General features: G+C 37.0%; 1 pseudogene; it reads right to left on the minus strand.

Moving 5' to 3' along the window:
- Positions 1 to 7,330: 7,330 nt before the first annotated feature.
- LOC126707167 (probable pectinesterase/pectinesterase inhibitor 12) lies at positions 7,331 to 22,207 on the minus strand (annotated as a pseudogene).
- Positions 22,208 to 27,350: the final 5,143 nt, after the last annotated feature.

The raw sequence follows: 27,350 nt of genomic DNA on the forward strand, positions 1-27,350 counted from the left end.
CTAATCTCCACACAAGACACCTCATCCTGGAAAGTATATGTGGATGGAGCAGCAAACCAACGGGGAGCAGGAGTGGGGCTAGTTCTAGTATCCCTTGAGAAGATCACCATTGAAAAGTCATCGAGGTTGGGATTCTTAGCTACAAACAACGAAGCAGAATATGAAGATTTGCTGATGGAAATGACTATGGTCCAGAAAATGGGTGGAAAGGCAGTGGAAATGTTCTAAAATTCAAGACTGATCATAGGCCAGGTAAAAGGGGAACTGGAAGCCTAAGATACTAGAATGCAAGAATATTTGGGTCAAGTTAGGCGTATATAAACGAAATTTGAATCCTTTGACTTATCACATATACCTAGAGGTGAAAATACCCATGCAGATTCCTTGGCTACCCTCGCCACCTCCTCAGCACGGAATTTGCCCTTGGTGATAATTGTCGAGGATTTATGCATCCCCACCCCAGCAAGGAAGGATTTGCTCTAAATCCATCAAGTCAGTTTAGGGCCGAGCTGGATGGACCCTATACTGCTATTCCTCGAAAGAGATATATTGCCCGAGGAGAAGGCAGAAGCTGAGAAAATATGAAGGAAAGCTCCTAGGCTCTGGTTGTCCAAGAACAAAAAGTTGTATAAACGTTCTTTTTCTAGGCCATATCTACTTTGTGTACATCCCGAGACATCAAAGTCACTCTTAGAGGAACTACATGAAGGAATTTGCGGAAGTCACATGGAGGGAAAATCCCTATCTCACCGGGCTATTACTCAAGGATATTGGTGGCCAAATATGCAGAAAGAGGAGCAAGAATATGTTAGAAAATGTGACCAATGTTAGAGATTCACTCCAAACATCCACCAGCCTAGAGGAGTTCTTAATCCTCTGTCCAGCCCTTGGTCTTTTGCTCAGTGGGGTTTAGTTATTGTAGGTCCTTTTCCTAAAGCACTAGAAAACAAAAAGTATCTGCTGGTCAGCACGGATTATTTTATTAAGTGGGTCGAAGCTGAACCTTTGGCTAATATAAGAGATGTAGATGTCAAAAGATTTATCTGAAAGAATATCATTACTCAATTCGGGATTCCACATACCCTTATCTTGGATAATGGCCTTTAGTTCGATAGCAAAGCCTTCAGGCAATACTGTTCTGACTTGGGAATAAAGAATAGATATTCCACTCCGGCCTATCCTCAAGGAAATGGGCAAGCTGAAGCTGTCAACAAGGTTATAGTGAATGGACTTAAAAAGAGGTTGGACGATGCAAAGGAAAAATGGGTGGAGGAATTACCACATGTCCTTTAGATGTATTGAACAATGCCTCGACGATCAACAGTGAGACCCCCTTCTTAATGACATATGGAGCCGAGACGATCCCTCTAGAAATAGGTTTCCCAACATTGAGAATTAATGCATTTACCCCGGACGGTAATGATGCATTGTTGGAAAAAAGTTTAGACTTGATCGAAGAGCAAAGGGAGAGTGCAATGGTCCAACTGGCTTACTACCAGCATAAGCTCGAGCAAGGTTACGATACCAATGTAAAGCTGAGGCCGTTGGCCATAAGAGATCTGGTACTAAGGAAAGTTTTAGGAACCACCAAGAATCTAGCCTGGGGAAAATTAGGGCCTAATTAGGAAGGACTGTATCGGATCACTTCAGTGGCAGGAATAGGTGCATACTATTTGGAGGATCTAGATGAAAAAACTGTACTCCATCATTGGAATGTAAACAATCTAAAGAAGTATTATTATTAATAAAAATAGTCCTATTTAGTTTTCCTTTGATTTATTCTGATCATATATCATATGTTTCCTCATCTATTGAAGTATTAAACAGAAACTAAGTTATGTCAGGTTCCTCGGACCACAAACTTAGTGGAAATTAATATCCTATGACATCTATTGAAGTATTAACCAGAAACTAAGTTATGTCAGGTTCCTCAAACCACAAACTTAATGGAAATTAATACCATATGACATCTATTGAAGTATTAAACAGAAACTAAGTTATGTCAGGTTTATCAGACCACAAACTTAGTGGAAATTAATACCCTATGACATCTATTGAAGTATTAAACAGAAATAAGTTATGTCAGGTTCCTCGGACCACAAACTTAGTGGAAATTAATACCCTATGACATCTATTGAAGTATTAAACAGAAATTAAGTTATGTCAGGTTCCTCAGACCACAAACTTAGTGAAAATTAATACCCTATGACATCTATTGAAGTATTAAACATAAATAAGTTATGTCAGGTTCCTCGGACCACAAACTTAGTGGAAATTAATACCCTATGACATCTATTGAAGTATTAAACAGAAATTAAGTTATGTCAGGTTCCTCAGACCACAAACTTAGTGAAAGTTAATACCCTATGACATCTATTGGAGTATTAAACAGAAACTAATTTATGTCAGGTTCCTTGGACCACAAACTTGGTGGAAATTAATACTTTTCGCACTGAATTATGTTCAGTTTGTAAGCCAAATTAAAATCCATAAGCATCACACGAAGCATTTTGAAGTGTCCTGGACTTACCTGTTATTTAAACGTTTTGATATTTTCTCAAAGTTGGGAACTTATTAGAATTGATAAATCAAGAGCATGTCTTAATAGTATTGTGTATTCAGCAGTCATGATTTACTTGGATGCTCAGTTAAAGGATATAAAACTATGTTTTCTCTCATATCAGTAAACTTCATTCCCTTATGGCTTATGGTTATGCATGAACATAGAACAGACAAAGTGACAATTGCATAAATGAAAGATAAAACAGAGATAACACATGTAAATTTGGAAAGATGAAATCTACATCTCATTAAAACTTGTCCTAAACCAAAAAAAAAAAAAAAAAAAAAAAAAAAAAAAAAAAAAGGAAGAAGAAGAAGAATTTCATTACATTAATAGCAACTACCTTATGTAAACATAAAAAGTTATGACTTTAACTTTATTTGGAGCTTGCCCTTGGAGGCCTTGTTAGCTGCCTCAGGAGGAACAACTTTCTCTTTCTCCTTGGGGACTTCTCCAACAGGTATAGTGGTTGAAGCTAGATCTTGCTCAAAACTTTAAGAAGCTGCCCTGTCCTAAGAAACCTTTGCAGCCTTGTCCGAAGATGTATCTTTGGGAACTTTAGGCTCTTTGGATTGCTCCGGCTGATTGGGAGGAAGAGGATCTTGAGTCTAGGCTTCCTTGGCGGTGGCAACAACTGTAGAGACCGCCTCCCCCTGGTTGTGAGGGAGGTCGAAGCTCGTATGGCTTGGGGGAAAAAGATGTTCTCTGGCCTTCTTAACTTAGAAGAAGCCTCAACCCTAGCTCGGTTGACAGCTTCCTCCCAAGTCTGAGCATAGTAGGCACGACATACGACGGGGACCTCTGCCCGGAGGGCATTCTCAGTCTCGGCTACGCCAATGTCGTAGCCATGCTATTTAGCCTCTTCTTTCACCTTCTCGGCCTCTACTCTCGCTTTCTCCATCTCGGCATTTTCTTTTTCAGCATGATCCTTAAGCCTTTGGACTTCCTCCAGTTTTTTCTTGAGAGTTGCCAACTGTTCCCTAGAGGTAGTCAGCTCATCAGTGGTCTCGCGTAGTCGCTTCCTCTGGTCCTTGGCTTGCCTTTGCGCACCTTCCAAGGCCGAGTCAGCACTATGGTGAGCATGCTCCTCCTTGGTCAGCTTCTTCTTTAGTTCAGCACTGCTATTCTCATCAATGGTAAGTGTTTGTACAGCTATCGTCTGTCTCTTTCTATCATCTTCCAACTACTGGTAACATGCTTTGGTTATTTCCTCCAGCCTAAAAGTGGCTTGGACAGCCTAAATGAAAAAGGTTAATAGCATAGCCAATAAAAAGTATACATCTATATATAATAATTAAAAAAAAAGGGAAAAGAAAAGAAGGATTGACATTTTACCATGCCCAAATATCTTTTACAATTAAGGAAGACCTCATTCTTCCTCATGCTCCGCAGCTCAGACATATCCTTTGGAAGTAGCAAGGCCTCCTCCACGGTCGAGGCAACGTGGCACCCAATGCCCCAGTTAAAGTCCCTGAATGATGCATCATTCCTCAAGGGCTCACCGCCATGCATTGGTGCTGGGAGCTAAGCTTGTGGCTCTGGAGGCTGAGTATCCGCTCTCTCCATGCCTCGTTGAGACGCGTGGCTGACTTTTTGCTGCTTCGCAGCTCGCTGAGCCTCGTCTTCACGGGTTGGACGAGATCTCCCAGGCTCCACCACGTCCTTGCTCTTCTATTCTCTTTTCCTCTTTGGACCAACAGGTTTGGGTCTAGAGGGCAGAGATGGCTATGGAGGTGGGAGAGGAGATTTGGGAGGAGGGGGAGGAAGCTTAGTTTGAATAGGCTTCCCCGATGCACCCCTCCCGGGTTGATCCTTTATCAACTCCATCAAACTTTTTTGAGGCTTCCTCTGGAAGCCCATTTCCTCTGATACGTTCTCGGGAGATAGTGGCTGGTTGAATACTTCAAATTCATCCAAGGAGTCTATTAAGTCCACAATATCCTCCGAACCTTTTTCTTCTTCTTCTTCTTCTTCTTCTTTTCTTTCTTCCCCTTCCTCAAGAACGGGTTGGGATGAGGATGCTCCTATTGAAAGGGTGGCCACAAAAAGTGGTTGGGTACGGGGAGTACCTTTAGGAATTGGGACACCCTCTGGAACAACAAACCCTTGGTAGGCAACACTAATACGGTGGAGCCAAGGGTTGCGGGCTTTGATTACGTACTTAGAACCTTGGAATGCGAGCAAGAGGGGTGTATATCCAAGGATTAAGTGGGCTGCTCGGAGTTGACCGTCAGCTTCGTTCATGTACACCTCGGCTTGCAAGATCCAGTCTAAGCTCTCTTTGTTGACTAAGCTGAGCTTGGGTTTAGTAACACGCTTATCTACAAAATCATTGAATTAGAATGAAGTTTCGTTAGAAACAAGGATGTTAAGACACGAAAGAGAAATGTAAAACAAAATTCATGAATCTATGGCTATTCCCCCACCTAGTTCTCCCTCCTCAGTTGGATAGGGTAGGCCGTCATGCCATTCCACAGAAAAGATTAGGAAATCCTCCTTTAAATTTTTGTTTGAAGTGGGGAGGCACTAGATTAGCCTTACTTTGGGATGCCTCAACTTAAGGTAGTATCCCTACCCCTTCAAATTGTGCAGATTGTATACCCAATTCACATTGTGGTGGACCAGGTTTAGGTTCATTCTATTGTTTAAAGCTTCTATACTCTCCAAGACCCTAAACATATTTGGGAACACTGTGTGGGAGATAACCTAAGAAACCTACGGTAATTCCTAGTAATAGTATCCATGAGAATGGTCATCCCTCCCTTTATGAAGGTAATCATGGGAATGATCACCTCTCCTATTTTCCTAACACCGACCCACTCTCCCTGGGCAGCATACCCCACGCCTACTGTTGGTGGGATCCTATACTTAGCCCTAAAACTCCTCATACCCTCCTCGAACTTGACCAAACATTTGAACTTACCCATTTTCGTAAGAGGTTTCGAAGAAAAATTAACAAGTTTAAAATGAAAGCTAAAGGGTTTAAGAAGACTTATAGGTTTGAAAAAGGGTCCTCGAACAAGTTTCTAGTATTTGTAGACGCACAGGGAGATGAAAGAGAGAAGACCAGTTCAGTGTATGAGCTCTAGGACTGTGTGATTGCAAAAAGTAAGGAAAAAAATTTATTTGAAAAGCTATTTATTGTGGTGCAGAAATTACAAGCAAGAAAGTTCCCGCTCGTAAAACGAGAAAAATCTCCCGCCGTACGATTTACATCCTACCGTTGAACGTGGGGAACAAGAGCGTCGCCAAAATTTAATGATGGCATGCTCTGTACGCTGAAGCGTCAAGAGCGTGCCTTGAGTAGGTAAAAAGACATATAGGAGGTTAGGAATACAGAATAGGAACGTAAACAAGAGGGGCAGAGGACGTCAAAATCATCCTTTCCTCCTGAGGAGTCGAAAAGCAAGATTTTGAGGGGTTATTGTGGGGGCTAGTTAATCAGGAAGTACTGTTGAGGCTGTACTAATTGGGCCTATGGCCCAATCTGAGGACATTAGACCATCTGAGGATGTCCAGATAAAATTATAAGGAGAACAGAGTAAAGAGAAGAGTAGAGATCATAAGAGATAAAACGAACGAATGTCTGAGGAGAAAAGCCATCTCGGTAATAAGGGTCCGAGGTCAGTAAGAGTGCCATATCATCATGGACCTTCATCGAAGTTACATCACAACTAAGGGTTAGACGTTGGACAAGGGGTAAGAAGAGAGAAGGGCAAACAAATACCTTTAAAACCTGCTACCTCCGCATTAAATGCCTCCCAACCAACTCTCTGGCCGCATTGATGTGGAAGTGATGCCTGAATAGTGGTCAAGTAGCCTTACAGTTACTAGTTGATCATTTTGGGAGGTATTGGATAGGAGATAATAGAGTTCTTCGAATCTAGCCTACACGTGTGTGGTAGGGATGATACAAAGATTGTAGTATATAGCATGGGAAGATGTACTAGAAAAGGGGATCGGGAGAAGAAATCCAGAGAATTTTTCGATAAGACTGTGAACTCTTGTAAGGCTGTTAAAAAACCAGAAAATATAATATAAGCTCCTTTGGCCATTCCAAGAACAGATTTTCTTATCTTACTTGTGTTTAGTAGCCTTAAATTAGCAAATTTTATCGTTTTTCTTCTGGAGTAGATCTAGTTCTTTCATCCATGCTCTATAAATTTATTGTTTGAGCTTCTTGGGCTTAAACCCAATCCTGTATTGGGTCCAATCCAATTTCAGTCCCTACATACTGTTTTAAAAATTGTTTAGCGTTAATGCTATTTTTTTTTTGTAAAAGACGATTATCTTCCAAAAGACAATTTTAGTGTTCAAAAGTGAATATCATTATTATTATTATTATTATTATTATTATTATTATTATTATTATTATTTACTTGAAATAATCTTTCTTTTTTTCTTTTCGTGTGTAGATAAACTGAAACTTCATTTAAGAAAAAGAAAACTACGAAACAAAAGAAGAACAATCATCCCTATAAACATCAGCAATTAGATAAGGGAAATTGAACTTATTATAAGGAAAAGGGCTTCTAAGATTACCAACCAACTTACTAGTAGCATGGTTTAATCAATTGCCTTTGAGTCACAAGACTTTTGATAGATAAATCACCATCATATGTATTAGAATGACCTAAAACACGAACTAATTAGATAACTTTAAGGAAGTAAAATTATTTTGGCCATAAGATCAAAACAAAATAGAGAAAAAAATAAAAAGATAAGAAAAAAGATAATTCCATTTATTTAAAGCCACTTTATATTAGATTAAAGTTTAAACCCATCATCGTAAGGAAATGAAGTGAGATCCAACCATTCATCACCATTATTAATGAACTCTGACACAGTGAAATTATATGCATTTTTAGTATCCATTATTTGATGCCCTCGCCAAGAAACTCTACCATCTGTTGATGAGCCAGGCCCATCATTATCATACTCCCCATAATACAAAGTTTTTTATACTTCATCATCATTATTGGACCCCTGCTTCCACCCAGTTGGGTCAATAAAGTTGGCAATGTAGATTCCAGGTAAACTGTCCGAGAGTACTCCCCCCATGGCCTTCCTAGGTAGCTTTTCACTTTGATAGAATTAGGCTGCAAATCCTCTTCAGCAACAATTGAACAATTCTGGATGGAGATTCTAGTGTCCTCATCTGGGTTATCACGAGATTGTGCTGTGATAACTGTGAATTGGCTTGGGGTTAGTATTCTAGAAATAATGTTACACTCTTGAAATACAACTGCTGCATTCCCAAATATGAAATCTATAGTGCCCATTATGTCACACTCTCGGTAGAATTGTCGAAAGGAATGGACATACAGTGTATCCCTATAACCAATTATGGAACACCTGTACCATGCTACAAAGTTCGCATTTACTCTCAAGGCAACTGCTTGATGTTTCTTTACTCTAGCATTGTTCTCAATATATATGTCTTGTGCTAGAAAGCCATTACCAGACACTGCTAAAGTTCAATTTATTATATATTACTAATTAGTTACAAGTAAAATAAAAAGGGAAAAAAATCCAATAGAAAAACTCTAAATTTAGTTTTAATTTAACAACCAAAGCTTAAAAAATAATGTGAAAAGAAATATGATTGATGTCACTTCAACAACATACAAATAAGTGTCTGGAGATTTTAGGGATGTCACAAATTTTGTTACACAATCTTTATAAATTGATATGTTACCTATTATGTTAGGTTCTAAGACTTTAGAAACTAATGTATTAGAACTTCAATTTGTAATATGTTGGCAAACCATGATCAAAATATAGAGTCTAGGTTTAGGCTTGCTCAAAGTGTGTTTAATTATAAAATTGGAATTAAGTGATTGCAGAAAGTACTGGACAAAATCTGCAAGGCTTGATCGATTTAAAATTAGACTCGTTCGATCAAAACTTGTGCAGAATTTTTTGCAGAATTTCTAATGCAGCCTAAGCCCATATGATGTGTAGGGTTTTGTGTTTTACTTCAAGTATAAAAAGAAAAACCCTAGCTACATTTTAGAAGTCTTTGGAGAGTTGTGTGTTGAATCTTTTGTGAGATCTAGAAGTGTGTACCTTCATACACACATATAGAGTTGTCAAAATCAAGATTCATGTTAAGAACTTGATGATCTCTTCATTTGCTGCACAAAAAACTTTAAAGAAGATTTGAAACCTTTGAGTGGAGTCTCAAAGTCACAAGTAGGAAAACTTGTGGTTGCTGTAAATCAAGGAAAGAAGTAGTATATGAACTCAAAGTCGTCATGTGATCGTGGTAGTAAGTTTTATACTCGCGGTAGCAATAAGATATTAGTGGTCTAAGTTCTATTGTAAAAATTTCAATTCTTTCATAGTGGATCTGTTTTACTTTGAGGATAATTAGGTTAAATCATCTTCAGGTTTTTTACCAGTTAGGTTTTCCTAGGTTATCATATCGTTGTGTTCTTTATTTTTCTGCACTGTTTACATGATATGATTTTATTGTGTTAACGTAAAACTAAATCATTTATCTAAGTAATCACTTGGCTAAATAACTAGGTTAAACAATTTGTGTTAAGGGGTCTAAAAATGTGCAAGTGGTATCAGAGCAGGTTAGCTTTTGTGCAAGTGGTATAAGAGTTAATCCTTGACCCCTGTTGTCATGGAACACGGTCACTCTCTTGTGATCCCACCTCACTTTGATGGGAACTACTACGACTACTGAAAACTAAGGATGAAAGCATTCTTAAAATCTATTGATGAGAGAGTATCGAACTCCGTGGAATACAGACGAGAGAAATCGACTACTCCTGTTAGCTAATGGTCAACTTCTCAAAAAGAGGCAGCCGCTTTTAATAGCAAAATCATAAATACTATTTTTAATGTTTTTTCTATGGAGGAATTCAAGAGAATCTCAAATGTTGAGGTTGCTCATACTGCATGGAATATTCTCCAAATTATGCATGAAGACAAAAAGGCAGTTAAGATTAATAAGTTGCAACAATTAACTACTAGATTTGAAAGTATTAGAATGTCTGATGATGAGTGCTTTGATGAATTCTATGCTAAACTTAATAATATTGTTAATTCTGCTTATAATTTGGGTGAAATTTATGATCAACCTAAGATTGTTAGGAAGATTCTTAGATCCTTAACTAAGGACTTTAGATCCAAAGTGACTACCATTATTGAAAGCAAGGATGTGGACTCCATCCTTGTTGATGAGCTTGTAGTATCTCTCCAGTCCTATAAGCTAGGCCTACCCAAAACAAACAAATCCAAATCAATAGATCTTAAGTTAGTTGATGATGTTGATGGGAATGAAATTGATAATAAACTCTCTTCTACAAAGATTGCATATCTTGCCAAGAAATTTAGAAACTTTCGTAGGAACAACAACAGAATGGTAAAAGGTAAAAACAATGTTAAACCTAAGAATTTTAAAAGGAATGAGCCAACTAAAGTTAACAATACTGATAAATCAAAAGAGAAAGTTGGTCAAACCTCTAGTAATTCTTTAGGTCAACAATGTTTTGGTTGTCAAGGGTATGATCATGTGAAATCTGAATTTCCTACATTCTTGAGGTCAAAGGGTAAAGCTATGACTGTAACCCTTAGTGATGATGAAGTTTCTAATCATGAGTCTAGTAGTGATGAAGATGGAAACTTCATTGCTTTTATAGCTACTGCTGTAGTTGATGAAAGTGTTGTGGTTGAAGAGAACCCTTCTGATAGGGAACTCTCTAAGTATGCCAACTTGCAAGAACCTTTTAATAAGCTATGCAAGATTGATGCAAAGGATGCAATGAGTGTAGATTTAGGTTTAAAGAAGAATGCCTCCCCAAGAGTGAGACTGTCAAACTAGTAGAAGTTACACGACCTCCTATGAAGATTAAGTTTGATCTTAAAGAGTCTAAGCCTAAGAATCTAACCTCCTTAAGGATAAGAAGCATGATAGACCTTTGTAGGTTTATCATTTTTGTGGAAAGGTTGGGCATACTCACCCAAATTGTTTCAAGTTGCAAGCTGCAAAGCGAGCAAATAAGCTTAGAGTACATGCGCCTCAAACACAAGATCCTATGGTACTCATTGGTGAATTGGTAAATGCTTTAAACTTTTATACCAATTCTGGAGTTGTATATCATTCTAATATGAATAATAACTCCAAAGCCAGAGTTGCATCTAAGAAGTTTTGGATGCAAAAGGCTTAATCAAATTGAGTCTTTTTTATATGGTCCTTGTGCTTCATCTCAATACTCTTTGTGGCCATTCTTCTTTTGATATTTTATTTCTTTTTTTTTTTTAGGATTTGCATTGCATTATATTCATGCATTTCATATTAGGTTGTTTTTGTTATTTCTTTTAATAAAATAAAAAATAAAAGAGGAAGGAGGTATATGTTTTTGTATTATATATCTTGGATTTATAGTTGAGGTTGGCCATATTTTGTTTCATAACATGCTTGTGTACATAGTTCAGTTTGGATGAGCTTATTTTTCTACACGATGCTAGTTTTAGCTATATAATGCATGTTGTGTGGGAGTTGTTTATAGTTCTTGATCACATGATCTTGATTTTGAAGTCACATGATCTTGATTGTTAGGACTAGGAAATCCCAAGAGAAAGGCATAAATAACCATCTCACCACTGTTTACTAGCCAATCATGAACACCTTAATGCATATCGTAAGATTTTGTGCTCGAGAAAGTGTAGCACATGCACAAAACTGGTGTGTACATTATGTGGCTGTAATAAAGATTACACAAAGAAATAAAATTGCTGTGTACATTATCTGGCTAAAATAACAATCATCCAAATTAAATAAAAAAGGTGCGTGCATTATAATACTGAAAAAATTACATGATTGCAAGCTTGTTTTTTAGGAGATGTGAGAGTTATATGATGTAACTCTTTAGGTGATAGTCACATTCAAATGTATGTGATGAATAATGTAGAAATTGTGATTGATTACTATCTACATATCACCTCACATGTATCTCATGCTGTTACTAGTTGCACACATTACAGATATTATTCTTTGCTAAACTTAGTACATGAAATTGAGTGTGAAGTTGGTTTCACCATCCAAGATTATATGTTCCTTGATTTTGATACAAAACATGTTTATTGATTGAGTTTTGGGGACAAAAAGTGTAAAAATCTTGTTTTTGGAAGATTTGGGTTGAATTCAAATATTTGTTGAAAAACTTTTAAACTCATAATCATACATTTCATTTATGAAATAAATTTTTTTGAGTGGTTTCTGCATAAAGCTTCCTTTTTTTTTTCTAAAAATTTCAATTTTCCAGATTTTCGATTGATCGAATATATTTTTCCACTGATCGAAAATGCATTAAAAATTTTGGTTTAAATTTGCCTAGCTCGATTGGTGCTCGATCAATTGAATTTATTTTTCGATCGATCGAACCCCAATTTTGACCGATTGAAATTCGAAAGTTTAGTCTTTTAAAATGCTTCTCCCTCATGTGTTCTTCACTATTTCAAAAGCTTTTCAGACTTTTTCTCTCTTTCTCACTTCGACCGATCCAATCTAAGGGATTTTTGTTATTTTCTTCCACAAATTTCTCTAAGGTTTTTGTCCTCAAGCATTGGTAAGACTTTTATACCCTTTCTTTTTCAATTTAATTGCACATTTCGTGCATTTTTATGCACTTTTCTTGAAAATTTCGAACATAGGAATTTAGGGATTTTTGTTCATTTCAATTGTTTTTAATCGTTTTTGTTCAATGGGTTTTTGTTCTTAGATGTTATACATGTGATCCTCATGCATTAATTTGATCAATTTTGTGATTTGAGGAGAATTGAAAAATCTAGGGCTTGGAACTTTGAGAAATTGGAGTTTTTGTTCAATTGGACTATAATTGATGAATTTGACTTGTGTAATTGATGGATTAATTCATTATATGATGTTTTGTACATACTATAATGGTTAATTGATCAATTTGGTTTAATTTTTGAAATTGGGTTTTTCAAATTTGGGGGTTTTGGACTAAAACTCTATGTTCAAGTCAATTGTTGTTTTATAAAGTGAAATTGAACAAATTTTAATGCATTAGAGCATGCATCATATGTGCATTCCTTACATGCATCATATAGATTGTTATTTGATATTTTTGTGCTCTAACCCTCTCTAATGCAGTCTGTCCTTAGTTTCTCTTTGTTTTTGTTTTCCTTTCCTTTAAACTTTTAGCATCATGGTTAGGAAGACTAGAGCTAAGAAAACCCCCACCCCATCTACTCCTGTGTTTCAAAGTGATAGGTTTAGGTCCATAAAAAACCAAGAAACTTATTAGAAGCTTAATATCTTTAGACTGGTATAGGCTAACAGTAAGGTAATTTTAGATGAGGTTGATCCTGAGATATGTAGGAATTTTGAGCGTAGGGGTTGGTTACCACTCTTAGAGGTAAAGCATCCTCCTCCGATTGAGTTGGTTAGAGAGTTCTACTCTAACCTCTCTGTCCACTCTGATGATTCCAACATTCAGTTTGTGAAGAGTTGGATAAGGGGTAAAGAGTATGTCATTACTCCTGAGGTAGTGGCCTTTGCTCTTAGTGTACCTTTGGTACAGCAGCCCATGTACCCTTACACTGAGACCCCTCACCTTGATGACATTATGTCACTCATCACCAGTACTTCCATTAGTTAGGGTACCAATCCTCGTGTCACCTCTCATGAGCTTACTGAGCTCAACTATCTATTTTCAGGATTTCTTGTCATTGTATTTGGCCTATATCTCATCTTTATACTATCCCCATTGAGAGATATGTGTTATTGTACGCTCTTGTCACTGATGCTCCTATGAGTTTTTCCACTCTTTTCATTTGCTCACTTATTGAGGTTCATAGGAGTAGTGCCAAATCCCATGGCTTGTTCTTTCCAGTCTTTATTCATAGGATTCTTTTAGGATTAGAGGACTTTCCCGCATCCGAGCCTGTACATACCATAGCTCCTATAGGTGCCACCTTCATTTGGCAAAGAGCATCTCAGTTGAAAGCTAGCTCTAAGCGCCCTAGAGTAGAGTCTTTTATAGATGATGCATCTCGGCCTCCTCCTTCTGGTGACCCTTCTACTTAGGCATATGTAGACCCTACAGTTGCTATGGATCCTCCACCATCTACATTGAGCGACTCTTCCTTGTGTAGTATGCTGGGTACAGTTATAACTGTTCAGGCGGTGCATAGACAGCTTTTGTTGGATGTGCTCAATGAGCTTCATGCTTTGCGAGTAGATTTGGTGGATGCCAGATGTTCTACTCCACAGGCTCCACCCTTTGATGAGTCATGATTGCCCATTGGCAATTTGTCACAAAAAGGGGGAGTTGTGTAGATTGTATCTAGGAGTTTTTATGTATTTAGTTTATTTTGGCTTATGATGTATTTCATTTTGGCTTTGATATATGGGTTGTATACGTTAGGGGGAGACATTATGTTTAAGTGTGTTTTTTTTTTTATTTTTTTATTTTTTATGTTTCTTGTTTCACATATGTACATTGATTATGGATTTATATTATGAGGTTATTCAAGATATATGTTTTTTATTTTATGTTTTGTGAAATCAAGAAGTTTAATTTGTTTTACTTGTATTTTCCACACATGCATTTATGTGTTTGTTGAGTGTTTCAAGAATTTACAGTTTAATTCAGTCGTGGCAGCTGTCTACTTTTGCAACTGATAGATAGTGGTTTAGGTTGAATTGTAATTAAGGCTTTTTAAATTGAATGGGCTGTTTTTACTTTGAGCATTTTATTTTTGTAATGTGTTTTGTCACGAATTGCCAAAGGGAGAGTTTGTTAGGTTCTAAGACTGTAGGAACTAATGTATTAGAATTTCAATTTGTAATATGTTGGCAAACCATGATCAAGACATAGAGTCTAGGTTTAGGCTTGCTCAAAGTGTGTTTAATTGTAAAATTGGAATCGAGTGATTGTAGAAAGTATTGGACAAAATCTGCAAGGCTCGATCAATCGAAAATTAGATTCGTTCGATCAAAAATCATGCAGATTTAATTTTCTGCAGAATTTCCAATTCAGCCCATATGACGTGTAGGGTTTTGTGTTTTACTTCAAGTATAAAAAGAAAAACCCTAACTACGTTTTAGAAGTCTTTGGAGAGTTGTGTGTTGAATCTTTTGTGAGATCTAGAGGTGTTTACCTTCATACACACATATAGAGTTGTCAAGATCAAGATTCACGTCAAGAACTTGAAGATCTCTTCAGTTACTGCACAAAGAACTTTAAAGAAGATCTGAAACATTTGAGTGGAGTCTCAAAATCACAAGTAGGAGAACTTGTGGTTGTTGTAGATCAATGAAAGAAGTAGTCCATTGACTAGGAGCTATCACATGGTCTTGGTAGTAATTTTTCTACTCGAGGTAGCAATAGGATATTAGTGGTCTAAGTTCTATTGTAAAAACTTCAATTCTTTCATAAGATCTGTTTTACCTTAAAGATAGTTAGACTAAATTCTCCTCAGGTTTTTTACCGGTTAGCAGGTTTTCCTAGGTTATCATATTGTTATGTTCTTTATTTTTCCGCATTGTTTACATGATATGATTTTATTGTGTTAACCTAAAATTGAATAATTTATCTAAGTAATCACTTGGCTAAATAGCTAGGTCAAACAACTTGTGTTAAGGGGTCTAAAAACGTACAAATTATAAAAAAGTAATTTAAGACATTCATTTTTATGCTTTTGAAATCCACTAATAACATTAGGTATTGCATCAATTTGTATAAGTTATGTAATAAAATTTGTAATATATATATACCTTATTTTTTGCTATAGGTATCACTTTTAGTTTGTGATATTCATGTAATAAAATTTATAATATTCCTAAAATAAGTTAATTACATAAGAATATTCCAATAAATTAAATCATAATTAGTTATCAAACTTAAAATTTATAGCTCTCTAGTTTTATTGGTACATCTTGGTGCTCCAACAGAGATGACCACAATTCAAATCTTTTCTTTATAAATATGAAATTAAAAATAAAAAAAATAACTAATTAATATGAGAAGGACTATTTATTCTGATTTTTGTATTGTCCCGTACAACTTATAAGACTAAAAAATACAAATAAAAAAGAAGAAGAATATTATTAACATAAAAAGAAGTTAAGGGAAGGACACAAATTATTAAATATATAAAAGTAAAACGAAAGGCATGTGATACGACCCCCGCCTCGGCCGCGTGTAGCACCTCTTTTCCCGCGTGGGGCTATGGTTAGATTGAGGAAATTCTGGAACTTAACAGAAAAGAAGAAAGATAAATTTCTGGTTATGCTTCGAGGGATAATCGGGACCTCCTTAACAAGCAAAAGCTTGATTGTTTTACTGGAATATTCAGATGAATTTTTATTAATAAACGTAGACTATAAATAGCCTCCAATTGAGCATACAATGCGTTCCTAATGATAAAGATAAAATAACATCAAGTCCTATCTTATTTCCAACTCCTATCTCTGTTGGACACACCCCAAGCAGAGTCATTATTTGAAAAGCAACCCTATAAACATAAATAAGATAATCATTAATAACTCCTAAACAAATCCTAAACAATCCGATAACTTCAACAAGTTAGAACCAATCTTGTGCAGCAGATAACACTCATCCAGAGCAGCCAAGAGATAGTAACAACTGTGCTGCATAATCTGAACTGTGCTGCACAATCTGATCTGAGCTGCTGTCCAAATCCACTTCAACAAGCTGGTTCGTAACACTCCCTTCCCATTAAAGAATTCCCTTGTCCTCAAGGGACAGATTGGGAAATCGGATGCGTAAACCTTCAACTTCTTCCCATGTGGCATCTGCTGGTGATAACCCTTGCCAATGTACCAGAACCTCTTCTTTCCTTCGCCTGGTTCGCCTATCCAAAATCGCTTGTGGAGTAGGATTAATACTGTCAGTGACATCCAAGTGAGGCAACTCTGGATTCATTTTATCTTGTTCACCTAACTTCTCCTTGAGGTTTGAAACATGAAACACTGGATGAATTTTTGACCCTTCAGGTAACTTAAGTTTATAAGACACAGCTCCTACCCGTTCAATGATGTGGAAAGGACCATAATAGCGGGGTGACAGCTTGAGATTCTTACGAAAAGCTACTGAGTTTTGCCTGTAAGGTTGGAGCCTCAAATACACCCAATCACCAACTTTGAACTCCTTTTCCCTACGATGTTTGTCTGCATTTTGCTTCATCCGTGCTTGAGCAGCCTTGATATTCTGACGGAGCTCATGCAAAACTTCATCCCGAGTTTGCAATTCCTTTTCCACAGCTTCAATCTTTGCTGTACCAGGAACATATGACAGCAGGGTAGGTGGCTTCCTTCCATAGACTACTTCGAACGGGGTCATTTTTGTTGACGAATGAACACTTGAGTTATAGCAAAACTCAGCCCATGGGATCCATCGTACCCATTCTTAGGGTCTTGTACCTGTAAAGCAACGCAGATACATCTCCAAGGTTCGATTGACAACCTCAGTTTGTCCATCAGTTTGTGGATGATACGAAGAGCTGAAATTAAAATGTGTTCCCTGCAATCGAAATAATTCCTTCCAGAAGGCACTGGTAAAAGCTACATCTCTATCACAAACAATAGATTGTGGCATGCCATGCAATCGAAAAATTTGTTCAAAAAATACTTGTGCCACACCAACTGCAGTGTAAGGGTGAGAGATAGGTACAAAATGTGCATACTTTGATAGTCTATCCACAACCACAAAAATAGTAGTCTTACCTTGTGAAATAGGAAGACCATCAATGAAATCCATGGATATATCTGACCAAACTTGAGTGGGAATTGGTAACGATTGAAGTAGGCCGGCTGGAGAGAGATTCTCAACCTTATTGCGTTGGCAGACATCACATTGCTGAATAAAATTTTTCACATGTTTCTTCATCCCCTTCCAATAAAAAATCGATCGAACCCGCTGTAATGTTTTCAGATAACCTTCATGAGTGCTGGAATGAATTTCTTCAATTATGGATGTTATTAATGGGGATTGCTCCCATAAATAAATCCTGTTCTTGAAGAAAAGAATTCCTTCTTGAAACAACCATGGACCCACTACCTCATCTTCTTCACATAGCTTGACTAACCGTTGTAACTGTGGTTGTGATTTGACCTCCTGCTTGATGGGTTCCAACCATGATGGCTTAGGTTGAGACAATGCTATGAGTTCTCCATTTTCTGCACAACGTGACAAGGCGTCAGCGACAACATTTTCACTTCCACGCTTATACTCAATGACAAAGTCATAGCCCATCAATTTTGTGAGCCATTTTTGCTGTGCTGCTGTGTTGATTTTCTGCTCCCAGAGATATTTCAAGCTTTTCTGATCTGTCCTTACTATAAACCGATGCCCTGTGAGATACGGTCGCCACTTCTTCACTGCTAACACCAACGCCAACATTTCTTTGTCATAAGTTGATAATGCCAGATTCTTTCCATGTAGAGCTTGACTTAGAAATGCAATTGGTTTCTTATTTTGCATGAGAATCGCTCCAATACCCGTGCCTGATGCATCACATTCAACTATGAATGGTTGAGTGAAATCCGGAAGAGCTAGAACTGGTGCTTGAGTCATAGCATGTTTGAGGTGTTCGAAAGCCTTCTCTGCCTCCTGGTTCCAGGCGAATGAATCCTTTTTTAACATGGATGTGAGAGGACCAGCAATCTTCCCGTAGCCTTGAATAAATTTCCTGTAGTATCCAGTTAACCCCAGGAATCCTCTAAGAGCCTTAAGTGTCTTTGGCTTTGGCCATTTCAACATGGCCTGCACCTTCTCTGGGTCTACTGCTACTCCTTCCCTTGAAATCACATGACCAAGGTAATGAATACATTCTTGGCCAAACTGACATTTTTCCTTCTTGACAAACAACTTATGATCTCTTAACATGGACAGTACCTTCTCGACATGAATCCAATGCTCATCCCAATTTTTGCTGTAAATTAGAATATCATCAAAAAATACTAAGACAAACTTTCGTAAGTACTTCTTGAAAATTTCATTCATAAGGGATTGGAATGTGGATGGGGCATTGGTGAGACCGAATGGCATTACTAGAAACTCATAGTGGCCTTGATGAGTACGAAATGCGGTTTTTGGGATATCCTCCGGGTGCATTCGGATTTGATGGTATCCGGATCTCAAATCTAGTTTGGAGAAGCAGCAAGCTCCATGCAACTCGTCAAGCAACTCGTCGATCACTGGTATGGGAAATTTATCCTTAACCGTGATTTGATTCAAGGCCCTATAATCAATGCAAAGCCTCCAAGACCCATCGTGTTTCTTCACAAGAATGACAGGAGAGGAGTAAGGACTGTGGCTTAGCCGGATTACTCCTGATTCCAACATCTCTGAAATTAATTTTTCAATTTCAGCTTTTTGAAAATGAGGATAACGATATGGTCTCACCGAAACTGGTTGACTTCCTGGTGTCAAGGGAATTCGGTGATCATGAGTTCTTGAAGGTGGAAGCCCCTTAGGTTCGACAAAGAGATCTTGGAATGAAGACAGCACCTGTTGTAAGAGCGATCCTGTATCTGCAGAATTACCAACCTGTGTTGTTGGTGCACTTGCACAGAGAGAGAACAATTGCAGCAAAATTCCCCGTTTTTCTGTCTTGATCTCTTGTTTAATTTCCTTTTCGTTAACCAATCTATTAGTTGGTTTTGTTAGACCCTGCAACTCTATTGTCTTTCCTTCCATACTAAACTTCATGCTCATTCTTGAGAAATCCCATAGTATAGGGCCTAGAGTAAATAACCACTGTGCTCCCAGAACTGCATCAAACCCCTCCAATGGTAATAAATAAAAATCAGAGACAAAGGCATTACCTTGCATTTCTACCTGCACCCCTTGACATCTTCCCCCACTCATCAACTTCTCTCCATTTGCTACTGTCACATCAAATCTGCCCACTTTACATGGCTGTAGCTTTAATCTATCTGCCATGCCTTCACTTAAGAAATTATGGGTGCTCCCCGAATCTATCAAAATTGTGAGTAACCTTCCCTTCATTAGAGCCTTGACCCGCATAGTTTGAGGAGCAGGTGTCCCTGCTATGGCATGTAGAGAAATGCCAAGTGCTTCCTCGGTAGACCTTGTTTGTTCCTCTTCATCTTCTTGATCCTCTACTTCTGTTTCATTGTCAGGCCAACATGCTTCAATGGAAAAGAGACGTTTACAACGATGACCAGGCCCAAACTTCTCGTCACAATAAAAGCACAAACCTTTGTCTCGCCGTTCCTTGATTTCCTTCGGATTCAGCCTCCGAATGGTCGTGTTGGCAGCCATTGATTGGTGCGGGCTTGAATTAGATGCTGCAACTGGCTTCTTATTATCTGATGTACTGAACACCCTTCGCTGGTTTTGATTTTTGGCCTCATATAACCGAGCCAACCCCACTGCAGATGTTAGAGTTGTAGGCTTGAGTGCTTGAACGTCAACTCTCAGGTAGTCTTTAAGACCACTAACAAAACACCCAACTTGTTGAGGACTTGGTAATTTGCCTACTCTACTAAGTAGTCTCTCAAATTGACTCTGATACTCCCGTACTGTTCCAGTTTGTTTGAGTTTAGTCAAATCACCAAAGAAATCTACATATTCAGTTGGCCCATACCTTGTGTACAACCCTTCCTTGAGTGTAGTCCATGTGAGTTCCTCCCCTTCGTCCTTAAGTAATTGATACCACAGCTGAGCTTCTCCCTCCAGGTGGTAAGCAGCCAAAGGTAACTGCTCTTCCATAGGAATTTTTTGAAACTCAAAAAACTGTTCGGCTCTACACACCCAACTGGTGGGATCTTCCATGCCATTAAAGTGTGGAAAGTCAAGTTTGGTTACCTTTGGGATAACCGAACCATTTGAGCCCCACTGTCCTGAGTTGAATCTACCTGAAAATCTTTCTCCCTCACCATGCCGATGAGAACTCTCTGCCCTTTCGCTGCTATGAGTACTCGTATGCCTTTCAGAACGAGTATGCATTGCAGCAAGCATCTCTTGTATCTCCTTCATTACCTTCTGTTGTTCCGAAACCATGGAAGTCAGGTTGTTAACCTCACCTTCCAATCTACCCACACGATCCTCAGCCATATCCTGCTCTGATACCAAGCTGATACGACCCCCGCCTCGGCCGCGTGTAGCACCTCTTTTCCCGCGTGGGGCTATGGTTAGATTGAGGAAATTCTGGAACTTAACAGAAAAGAAGAAAGATAAATTTCTGGTTATGCTTCGAGGGATAACCGGGACCTCCTTAACAAGCAAAAGCTTGATTGTTTTACTGGAATATTCAGATGAATTTTTATTAATAAACGTAGACTATAAATAGCCTCCAATTGAGCATACAATGCGTTCCTAATGATAAAGATAAAATAACATCAAGTCCTATCTTATTTCCAACTCCTATCTCTGTTGGACACACCCCAAGCAGAGTCATTATTTGAAAAGCAACCCTATAAACATAAATAAGATAATCATTAATAACTCCTAAACAAATCCTAAACAATCCGATAACTTCAACAAGTTAGAACCAATCTTGTGCAGCAGATAACACTCATCCAGAGCAGCCAAGAGATAGTAACAACTGTGCTGCATAATCTGAACTGTGCTGCACAATCTGATCTGAGCTGCTGTCCAAATCCACTTCAACAAGCTGGTTCGTAACAGCATGTATGCAATATAATTGAGTTAATTTGCTAAACATACCAAGAGTCGCAGATCTGAAAGTGGTCCAGCCATCGCCCACACTTCTGTTACCAGTAATTTTAGTGGCATCAGTGCCATCTCCATGCAGAAAAATGTTTTGCTTGTAACTTGGGATTTCCACATTTTCTTCATAAACCCCTTGTTTCACATAGATATGTGTTCTATCATTGCTATTGTTTGGAGCAAAGTTGACAGCATCAGTGATGGTGGTGAAGTTTCCAGTTCCATCAGCAGCCACAGTCAGCACCTTACTCGGGTCATATTCACTCTCCAATATCCGAGTCCGACTCTTTGATTTCTTTGAAATCCACGTTGGAATACCCATGTCCATGAGGCGCCTTTTATTATGGCTTTTTTGGCTAGACAGAATGGAAAGAGAATTACTTACATACATGTATGTGTAATCTGTGGAACTCAGTGGGGTTGGCAGCAAAGGACCCGCAGCTGAATCCAAGCCCTTCAAGCATGTGTTCTTATTTGTGAGTGCTGCGCTAAGGTAAGCTATTTCATCGGCTAGTTTCCGTTGTTTAATGGGTGCGTCGTCCTGGATGAGGGACACTAATCTTTGCAAACAAGACATGGTTATTTGTTGGAGTTCCTCGCAGTCCTGTATGGTTCCTGTTTGATTTTCAATGATATTGTTTGAGTTTCCAGCATCCAACAACAGATTGGAAAGCTGTTCAGACTCAAATATTGCGATTTGGAGGGTGTAAAGGAGGAAGGTGTTGATGTTAGGACAGATCTCAATTGAGATATTGATAATGACGGAGAGTTTCAATGAGTCAAAACAGACATCTGGGTACGGTGTGGTTTTGCAGATGAAGTCTATGGAGGACGAATTTTGGGAATATTTCGTATAAGAAGAAGAGTTGATAGCCTATGTTCTTGGCAAGCTGATTGCAGATAGGAGCAAACAAAGTTTCAAAATATTGGAGGAAGCCATCAAAGTTTGATGAGATAAATTGAAGTGTGTACTGACACAGATTAAAAAGGCCTAACTAAATAACGCTTTAACACGCGATATTATGCTCTGTATGTATGAAGTATATAATATCAATGTCATTTCGTCACATTTTTATATTAAAAAAAAAAAATTTGTATATTTTTTTCTTCCAAAGTTTATTCGATCAAGATTTAGGAGTGATGGGTGGAAGACCGAAGACCCGAAGTTCCCCTTAAAAATTATTGTTTTTCAGCACATTGCCTTTTGGAGGAATCAAGTCTTCAAAGTTCTTACAAGGGACGGGCAAATGCAATTAATCAACTGTTCTTCCTACACCCCCCCCCCCCCCCCCCCCCCTTTATTTATTTATTTTTTTTATGGCCAAGATGAGTGAACAAGGGCGACTATTGTTGCGAACCCCATGAGCATGACCATTGGGATATTCACCTGCTACAGAATGTTAGATTGTGTCATAATTATTATCGTTCGAGGTAACAATAGACCTCACTTTAGTCCCATGAGTGTTGTATTCTTACGTTTGTGCCACTAGACCACCTTTCTCAGCGGTCTTTTCCCCTTTTCAGATTGTGAAACCATTGACACTATAATAAAATTCACACTTTGTTCATATAAACTTCACATTTTTTTTTTAAAAGAATGTATAAATTTAACCATGCTTTCTTTTCAGGTCAACCCTTGTCCCATAGCTTCCCCCTTTGTTTACTCTTAATGGGAATAGGTTTTTCCTTTTTGGTATGCACAATTTGACCTTTTCTCATGAGAAATGATTACCTCTTGTGGGAATAGGTTTTTCCTTTTTGGTATGCACAATTTGACCTATGTTTTTAAAGAATGTATACATTTAACCATGCTTTCTTTTCCGGTCGACCCTTGTCCCATAGGTTTCCCCTTTGTTTCCTCTTAATGGGAATAGGTTTACTCTTGTCCCATAGCTTCCCCCTTTGTTTACTCTTAATGGGAATAGGTTTTTCCTTTTTGGTATGCACAATTTGACCTTTTCTCATGAGAAATGATTACCTCTTGTGGGAATAGGTTTTTCCTTTTTGGTATGCACAATTTGACCTATTTTTTTAAAGAATGTATACATTTAACCATGCTTTCTTTTCCGGTCGACCCTTGTCCCATAGGTTTCCCCTTTGTTTCCTCTTAATGGGAATAGGTTTATCCTTTTTGGTATGCACAATTTGACCTTTTCTTGTGAGAAACGATTACCTCTTGTGAGAATGTTACTATGTTTCCTATTTTGGTATACGCACAATTTGACCTTTTCTTCTAAGAAACAGTGATAGAGTAAGACAAGCCAAATTAATTTCAAGTTTCTTTCCCAGCATAATCTCACATGGTGAGATTTTTTTTATGACAATTATATATGACTTCTTTATGAGAAGACCTGTCTTCTTTATCTGTGACCCAAACTTGTCTACCAGTTAACAGTAATATTGGGGAATACAATTTATTTTACAATTATTACACAATTTTTATATATGAGAAATCTAGGTCTAGTACTGGTATCGCCAATAGGCTATGTTAGTAAAAGTGAAAAATGGTTTTAAGGATACCATTTATTTTTTTTTTTGAATAAATGAGGAACATAACTAGTCTACCCGTTAGCAATAATATTAGGGAAACAATTTATTTTACAATTTTCTAGTTGTTTTATATTTCATTGTAAGTAATATTATTTTATCTAGGCCTATCACTGGTATCGCCAATAGGCTATATCAGTAAATGTGAAAATGTTGTGTAACTACTTACAATAATAATCAACCAATAAATCAAAACAAGATTCTTAAAAATAAAAGAATAAAAAATCCAAGAGTACTTGGTATAGTACTTAAGAAGAATACATAGCTATTAAATGTTTTTATTTTTGGGAAAATTAGCAGTGTAAAAATAATCTCTATCCATAATCATTTGGTTCTTAACACTTTAAATATGTCAGTTTAAACCATAATCTTTTTGCATTGTGTATAAATAGTTTCTATCGCTAAGTAATAGATTAAAAATGCCGATGTGGCTTAAATACAATATGTCCTTTAACCTCACTTTTGTTCAATTTAATCTTCTAATTTTTAGGTTTATTCAATTTAGTCACTCTTGTTAGTGTCATAAAAATGTGCCATTAATGACTACCAAAATGATGTAGGTTTTTTTTTGGCATTTTCCTTACTTTAAAACATGAAAGTCATTTTTCTATTATTATTTAGGGGGAAAAAATAAGTAGTAGTAAGTAAATAAGTAATAAATAAATAAAAACCAAAAACTCAATCGTGAGAAATTGCTAATTACTAATTAGATGTGGTCTATGGTTCTTTGGGAAAAATTCTAAGCCCACATAAAATGGTATAATTTGTGCCATCGCCTTTCGGAGGAATCAAGTCTTCAAAGCTCTTACAAGGGACGGGCAAAGGCAATTATGCAAGTAGGAATCTTGGTGCTTAATTATATGGGTAACTAATCAACTGTTCTCCACAACCCCCCCCCCCCCCCCCCCGGGTTTTTTTAAAGCCAAGATGGATGAGTGGATGCGACTATTGTTGCAAACTCCATGAGCGTGACCATTGGGGTACTCACCTGCTAAGGAATGTTGGATTGAACCATAGTTATTGTTGTTCGGGGTAACAACAGACCTCACCTTAACCCCACAAGTGTTGCATTCTTGTGTTTGTGCCAAAACCACTAGACCACCTTTCTTGTCGATCTTTTCCCCATTGTTGGAGCAAAAAAGTAATCTTAGTGTTAGGTTCAAATTTGAACTAATAACAATTAACCATCTATGATTTGTTGTAAAAATATTGTGGACGTAGGAACTCTCTTTTCCCATAACTTCCCCCCAGTGTTTCCTCTTAATGGGAATAGGTTTTTCCATTTTGGTATGCACAATTTAACCTTTTCTTGTGAGAAATGATTACCTCTTGTGGGAATATTTATGTTTCCTTTTTGGTATACACACATTTTGACCTTTTCTACTGAGAAACAGTGATAGAGTAAGACAACTCAAATTAAATTCAAGTTTCTTTACCAACATAATCTCACATGTTGAGATTTTTTTATGACAATTATATATGACTTCTTTATGAGAAGACCTGTCTTCTTTATCTGTGACCCAAACTAGTCTACCAGTTAACAATAATATTGGGGAATACAATTTATTTTACAGTTATTACACAATTATTTTATAGAAGAAATCTAGGTCTAGTACTGGTATTGCTAATAGGCTATGTCAGTAAAAGTAAAAAATGGTTTTAAGGATACAATTTATTTAATTTTTGAATAAATGAGGAACAAATAACTAGTCTACCCGTTAACAATAATATTAGGGAAAAAATTTATTTTACAATTTTCTTGTTGTTTTATTTTTTTTATTGTAAGTAATATTATTTTATCTAGACCTATCACTGGTATCGCCAATGGGCTATATCAGTAAATGTGCAAATGTTGTGTAACTACTTACTATAATAATCAACCAATAAATAAAAACAAGATTCTTAAAAATAAAAGAATAAAAAATTTTAAAAATCCAAGATTACGTGGTATAGTGCTTAAGAAGAATACTTAGCTATTAATGTTTTTATTTTTTGGATAAATTATCATTTTGGTCATTGTGTAAAAAATAGTCTCTATCCGTAATCTTTTGGTTCTTAATGCTTTAAATATGTCGTTTAATCCATAATCTTTTGGCATTATTCCATAATCTTTTGGCATTATGTAAAAATAGTCTCTATAGTTAAATAATAGATCAAAAATATCGACGTAGTTTAAATACAATTATGTCCTTTAGCCTCACTTTTGTTCAATTTATTCTTCTAACTTTTAGGTTTATTCAATTTATTCACTTTTGTTAGTCTCAAAAAAAATGTGCCATTAATGACTACCAAAATGATGTAATTTTTTTTTTTTTTGGCATTTTTGTTACTTTAAATCATGAAAGTCATTTTTCTATTTTTTGGGGGGGGGGGGGGGGGGGGGGAATCAAAGTAAATAAATAAAAACCAAAAACTCAATTCTGAGAATTGCTAATTACTAATTAGATGTGGTCTATGTTTCTTTGGGAAAAATTCTAAGACCGCATAAAATGTATAATTTGTGCCACCAACTATCTATGTGACAGATTGTGAATGGGTGGAAAAAAAAAGTGATGGATCTATGTGAAAGTAATAGGTATTTAGTCACAATGTTGACATGTAAGTGATGTAGAACAAACCACCATGGCCTTTCTAGACTCCCAAGCGCGCCTATAATCGTGCAAGACAAAAAGGCACTAGTAAAAACCTTTTGGGCGACAGAATTAGAATTGCGTGAAATTTGACAAGCTGAAGGAAAACGGCCCTTTTTGAGCAATGGTTGTCGCTTTGCCTCGAGGTACCCCCGGATTTTGGCAAATTCCTGCATATAGCCATCGAAAAACTATGATTTTGCCATTTATAGTAATTTTTGCTTCCTTAATAACTTTTTACTCAAAAGTCAAAATAATGTTTCGTTTGTTTTGGGCCGATCTTTAAGGTTAGTAGTTTATGATTTTGCATTCAACTCAAATTTTCCATTTTTGGTAAAATTTGGTATTTTGCCACCTAATCTCGTAATTAGTACGAATTAGGGTTTCAGACATTTCCAAATCATCCTAGGGTTTTACTTTCTCAGTATTTATATGTTTTGTAACCATCAAAGGAAAAATAGTTTATTATTAATAAAATTGCTGAGTTTTTCTCAAACTTTTCTCTAGGGAATTCCAGTTTATCTCCTTGTGAATTTAGGGAACCTGTTGTACATTTGAGGTTTACTACCAAAAACTAATAGTTTAGTTTTTGTTCCATCAGGAGAGAATCTTGTGTACTTTCTTTAGGCTTCCACGATATTAGTTAGATAGTTATAACAAAAATTAAGGCAATTTATGTAGTACTAAAACAACTTTTTTTTTCTTCTAATTAGCATAGTGAAACCATGGCCCTGCGTCCACTATTATGACCCAATAATGACTAACTATTTGATTGCCACATCTACAATGTCTAGCATGGACCCACAACACGCAATCCCATTACCAACTTTGCCTACAATGTTCTTCCTTTATCTCTTTCACATCTTCTTTATTAGGGTTCCTAGCAAAGGCAATGTTACACATTAA

The sequence above is a fragment of the Quercus robur genome, chromosome 11, assembly GCF_932294415.1.
Source record: "Quercus robur chromosome 11, dhQueRobu3.1, whole genome shotgun sequence".
NCBI lineage: Eukaryota > Viridiplantae > Streptophyta > Magnoliopsida > Fagales > Fagaceae > Quercus > Quercus robur.